Below are 6,275 nucleotides of genomic sequence, written 5' to 3' on the forward strand. Positions count from 1 at the left end.
CCTAGCTTTAGATCTAGGCCTAGATCTAGATTCTTTAGATCTAGTAATAATCCGTTAGATCTCTAGCCTACTTCTTTTGTCATGCCTAAGGTTAGATGAGTAGATCTACTGTAGACTAGCCTACATTTACTATTTTTCGATTTAGAATCTAAATTGAGAGTCTACAAATCTCTAGATCTAGACCTATTACATGTAGACCTAGATTGATACAGATCTAGTTCTAGATCTAGATAGGGTCTAAGTTATTTAGTCTAGAACTAGGCCAGCGTTAGAGATTCTAGATCATACTTAAGTCAGTAGACTAGATAGCACAGACTAACGTAAGGCCTAGATCTAAATTCTTACATAAATCTAGGCCTGGCCTAGTCTAGTCAAGACTAAGCTGTTGTTGGTCTAGGTTTAGGCCTGTTTTTTAGTCCTGGACCTGGAAACCTAAACAAGTCCCCCAAAATATTTAAATAAAATAAAAACTCTTCAAAGAAACAGATATGGACCTAAAACAGGAGTAGAGAGATGTCATTTAGCCAGGCCTAGTTACTTGGCAAGCAATGGCAATGCATAGCGATAGTCAGATCTAACAGTGTAGACAGGAATAACCGTCGTTTCTGGGGATTTATTGAAAAAATTCTGACATTTTATTGTCATATCACATTGCCTTGGTGAGAGAGGCCAACGGCAACGTAGACTGTCATACTCATCATAGACTCAGCGGAACAATACAGAGACTGAAGCTTTTTGTCTAAGACAAATCAGATCTATTCTACTAGATTCTAACTAAGAATAAGGTTAGAATATAGATCTATATCTATCCCTGTCCCAAGGCTAAGCCAGCCTAATTCCTGAATGATGTTCTAGGCCTAGACCAATACTATAAATATGTATAATGTAGCTTCAGTCTCGGTTGCTCCACTAGACTACGGTTTGCTTCAGGAAAGTAAAAAAAGTCAAAACAATGTTCAATTCTCCTCCAAACAATTGGGCCTAAGCTAGATCTAACTATACTAGCCTAGGCCTAATGTTAGACCCAAGACTACTCTCAAAAGTTACAAAAATTTCCCCTTACATAAAGTTAGAATAAAGATGTCGACCTCTTAACTTATTGTTTTAGATCTATAGGACTAGAGTCTAGACTCTAGTCTAGAGTGGGTGAGGTGAATCTATTCAATTTAGATTTTGACAAACATGAAAAGCAATCAATGGGACTGATACACACAAAACTATGCAGGTCACTCGGTTTGGGATTGAAATGTTTTAGTAATTAAAAATATAAAGATAATCTGAATGAAAATTTCTTACCATATATGGGTGATGAATGCTTTTCTTTCACTACAATAGTTGTAATTAGTTTCCATAAAATCCAAATTTTTAAGAAAAAACAACTTTAGTGACATTTTTTCAACTTTGTTGCAGTCATCCCTGCAGCACTAATTTACCAAAAAGGTGCTAGTCTTGGTTAAAAGAGGATTATTATTTCCAAAAAGAATTTAAACCCGGGTTTAACCCAGGTTTAGTTAAACCTGGCTATCAGAATACCAAAATAATTAAACTACACTTAGACCAGAGGTGAGGTTTAGAGGAGGTTTAGTTAAACCAGGGTTAACTTTAGACTAGGGTTAAGTTAAACCTGCTATCAGAATACGGGCCATTGTTTAAACAAATACATTTCACAAATTGACCTTTGACCTACATATTCCAAAATCCATTCAAATCGTCTTCCTAATGATGGTACATGTTAAACACCAAGTTTTTACATCCATACCTCAAGCTGTTTAGGTGATATTGCTTTGACAAGAAAATAACCTGAATTTTACATACAAGGACCACATATGAAGTTCACACCTTACGCAGTCTTGAATAAATTAAGTTTATGAGCAAGTTTGGATAATCCATGTGGAGTTAGAAGTTTCCAATACATTCTGTAAATCACTGTAATAGGGAAACATTGAGTAAGCAACTCTATCAACGTCCGTCAGCATTCAATCAATCTCGGGATATTCAGTATATTTCAAAATCTGGTGAGAAAACTCTGCATAGATTACCTGATCCTCATCAAAGAGCCAAGGATACTTCAGTCGGTCATCAGTGATCCTTGGCCGAGGGACAGAATTTATGATCCATGCCCTTCTGTCTGCCAGTGTCTTCTGCATGCAGAACTCAACTCTCTTGAAGTCTGGCTGCCTTTTTTTCAGTGCTCATCCACTCTATGTGCCTTGCAACAGTGTCAGATTTGGAAAGAATAAAAAATTATACTTAAAAAAAAGAAAAAACAAAGAATAAAAAATTATACATAAAAAAGAAAAAACAAATAGATTTAGAATCCTCATTCATTTAGTTTCTGTCAAATCACTTTTCATCCGAGTCCTTAATAGATATTTACAGCAAATTTTACTATAATAGCAAGTTTTATGCAACGACACGCCAGTCTTGTTGCCAAAGACAAGAACAGAAAAGCTCCACTTGGTCACACTTTGCGACTATCTGTCACAAACACACTGTACCAGTTAACATTTGGTGAAAGACCATAGCAGAACCATATACATGCGAATTAGACTAAAAAATTAACTTTAGGTAAAATCTAACAGAGAAATGCATTACAAAATGTCACAACAATGTAGCCACTGTAAGATTCCTGCATCAATAGTGATACTCAAACATTAGTAAGTTATAATGCAAGAAATATTCTCATATTTTATGCATTTACTCACATTTACTTAATTCATCAACTCTTAAGGTGCCCCATACACGTTTAAAGCATTTTTACTGGCCAAGTTCTAATCCTCTTTAATAATCCTTCTGGTTGAGTCTCATATATAACTATGTCATGTGAAAAAGAGAAATGCCTTTAAGTTTGGCCATTTTCAAGTAATATATTTATCTAGAAGGATGAATCAATTGCCAAAGAAATTAAATGGCATGCACTTGGGCAAGACTATGGCACATTGAGAGTTAATTAGGGTTTCTGTTTGGTACCAGATACTTACTCTCCACCATTCACCAGTTGCTGTGCACCGAGGACCACAGGTAGTTTGTAATTTTTACTCTCAATGGCCCTGTCACAAGTTCGTCCTCTTCCATGTCTGCAAAATCGTAGAATTTGTTTTGCCATGTCTGCAGGAAAAATATCTTCTTCTTTCACTCCAAATGTTGTGCACACCACCCTAAGCAGCTCCTGTTTTGAGGTCTCCTCTGACTTGTTGGTTACCAACACCCTTCTTTGATTTTGGCCATATATCAATAAAAATTTGTACCTGGAATGAAAAGTAATTGATTTTCTTACTAAACCTGAATTTTGAATAAATAATGTATGCAAAGAGCTTTCAGGATAAATGTGTGTAATCAAAAGATATTGCATGTACATGGACACAAATATTCAGTTTTTGCCTCGATGCAAGAGGCAAACAAGACATATTCCAATGTTTGTCTGGGTTTGGTGATACATATTCCATTCATTTATCTTTTTTTCTAGTATTAGTTTCCTGTCTTCGAATATTAGTAAAATTGAAGGGATGGTCCAGGCTGGAAATATTTATATCTCAATAAATAGAAGAAAATTTACAGAGCAAAATGCTAAAAATTTAATCAAAATCGAATAACAAATAAAGTTTTTGAATTTCAAATGATATTATTCCGGTGAAACAGTTCTAGGCATGTCTTTATGAATATTCATTAGGTTGGCTGGTGATGTCATATCCCCACTTGTTCTTTTGTGTTTTATTATGTGAAATTTGGTTTAATAAAAAAAATTGCTACCAAGAACTAAAACAATTGGATTGACAACTGATTAAGTGGACTAGTTATTTATTGCCTCAACTTATTTCATCATAATGGAGACACATCATTTACACATGTATGAAAAAATGAAACATTTACGATGTCATGTAATGACATAAGAAAAAATTGAGATGTGACATCATCAGCCCACCTATTGAATATTCATGATGATGTGCATATTCCAAAAAATATTGATAAACTTTGAAAATCAATAACTTTGTTATTTGATATCCAAGTTTGATGAAATTTTCAGCATTTTACTCTGTGAATTTTACTCCATTTATATACTTTTAGATATAAATATTTTCAGCCTGGACCATCCCTTTAACTTCCCGCTACCAGGAAAGAAAATTGTATTGTAGTCTATTAAAAATTTTGATTTGAAATTAAGATACAGTACTATTACGACACAACGGTCCAGCGATGGTATTTCCATTTTTCATCACATGAAATTTCATTCATTTCATAATAACCAACCATAATAAAATTCATACAAATTTCAGACAATTCCACTATTAGTGACACATATGGAACAACACTTCCTAAATTAATAACTTAACCCATTTGTGACGAAATTCCACATTACGTGGTTTGGCCTCGGATTTTTCATGAATAGTTGTAGGGCCTATATATGAAAATACCAAGGAGACTCGAAAGTAAATGCTAGAACTATTGGCATTACTTTTCTTTTGGTAACAATCATCGCCGCTATGGCTAGGGAAATGCGCATATCTTTCAGTTGTGTACAACTGTGTAGATCTACTATCGTAATGTGCATGCATGCTGTAGAAATCGTCGAAACAAGGAGCCAGCCACGTTCCCACAACCACACTCTGAACTTACCAAAAAAAAAAACAGATTTTCACATGGAAAAACATATACAGACATATGAATTGTACTCCCGCTTAAAAATAAAGGATTTATTAAAACATACTACTTTGCAGCTAGCTGATCCATTGATCAAGTATTACTAATTAAATGAGGACTAATTAACCCGCAGTAGCAGAGTCTGTAGCCTAGGCCTAGAGACTAGACCCATAAAAAAAAAAGAATACAGATCAGTGGACTGAATGCTGTTGCCGTTCAAAAGTATAACATTAATTAGGACCACCGACACCGTACTCTAACCGTTAACGTAAACTTTAAAAAGATAAAGTATAGATCTAGATCTAGACCCTAGTCTATAGTCTAACGTTAATTAAGCCAGTAGGAGATCTAGTACAAAATTTTTCTTCATACTCGATGGCAGCCAACAAGTTTTTTTTTCAGGTAGGCCAAGCGCTAGCCTAAGTTAGGCCTAGGCTAGGGCCGGGACTAGGCTACGAGTACGACGTGTTCCACCATAATAATAGATCTAGGACTAGTCCAAAGGCAAAGTCCAAGGCAAGCTCAAGCCTATAATATATACCTAGCCATAAATAACTTTTAGGCCCTACATGTAGCCAGCCCCAACGCCTGGTTTCAACTTCAAGTTGAAGTCAGAATACATTTCTATAGACCCATGCAACACTCCTAATCAAAATAAATGCAGCAACATTACAGACTAAGGCAAACTCTTCAAATAATCCACTGCACTGACAGTGACACTGCCTGCTGCAGAGTGCAGTACCGTACGGTACTACTCGGGCTTGGTACGGTACGCGCACAATCCGCCGAGTGTTCAATTTCCGAGTCATGCAAGGCCAAGGAGGTGCCAGGCTGGCCAGGAGTGGACTAATTCACGAGAATGCCCAACAGATTACTGATTAGATAAGCTTACTTACCGTTAACTATCTCCTGACAGTTCCATAATTTGTCTGTTCTCCTATAGTTTCAGTTAAAAAATTAGTTGAATGCAGTTAATTGCCTGAATTTCATGAACTTGAAGCTTATAGCTAGCCCTTGGCCTTCGAAGCATTAAGCTGATTGTATCTGCACGGCGTACGTGTGTACGTGTACGTACGTGTGTGCATTTGTCTATGGTGTGTATAGCATACATGTGCGGGTTGTGCGTTACACACGGTACTCGGTGGTACTACATCGACGCGCATAAAAAAAAAGGCGCGAAAATGAGCGGGAGGGGTGGGGGGGGGGGCAGGCGGGGAATGCGCGAAATTCGTGTTGAACACAATTATAAAGTAGACAGGTTCAAAATGACAAATGATATATATGTACGTATAGACAGACAATGTTTAGTGACTGGGCAGACATATTTTGAAATTATACAAAAAGATAATATAGTCCTATTAAGAAAAAAAAAACACCAGCGGCCACCCCCGGCCGCCCGACTACCTTCAAGATCAACAACAACGGCCCTGCTTAGTTAGTAATTCAGGTCGCAGGCCTTTATAATTTTAGTTATGCCTTTGGATGGCAGAAAGTTAGTCGTACAACATTATGAGGTGCACGTACGCCTCATTTAGTCAGAAACCACAAATGGTGTTAGTCAAGCCTGTCTTTTTACGAAATACGAGTAATGAAAAACCTTCGTTAGTCCACAGCTGAGTTAGTTGTGACAAGCTTTA

General features: G+C 36.5%; 1 long non-coding RNA gene across 1 annotated transcript; it reads right to left on the bottom strand.

Annotated features, from left to right (window-relative positions):
- Positions 1-1,671: 1,671 nt before the first annotated feature.
- LOC129280644 (uncharacterized) lies at positions 1,672-5,657 on the bottom strand. Its single transcript, XR_008586438.2, has 3 exons — positions 5,535-5,657; positions 2,982-3,248; positions 1,672-2,209 (listed from the first exon to the last, which is right to left on the bottom strand). It is a non-coding gene; the product is annotated as an uncharacterized LOC129280644 (long non-coding RNA).
- Between the last annotated feature and the right edge of the window lie 618 nt (positions 5,658-6,275).

This window comes from Lytechinus pictus, chromosome 13 (genome assembly GCF_037042905.1).
Source record: "Lytechinus pictus isolate F3 Inbred chromosome 13, Lp3.0, whole genome shotgun sequence".
Taxonomy (NCBI): Eukaryota; Metazoa; Echinodermata; class Echinoidea; order Temnopleuroida; family Toxopneustidae; genus Lytechinus; species Lytechinus pictus.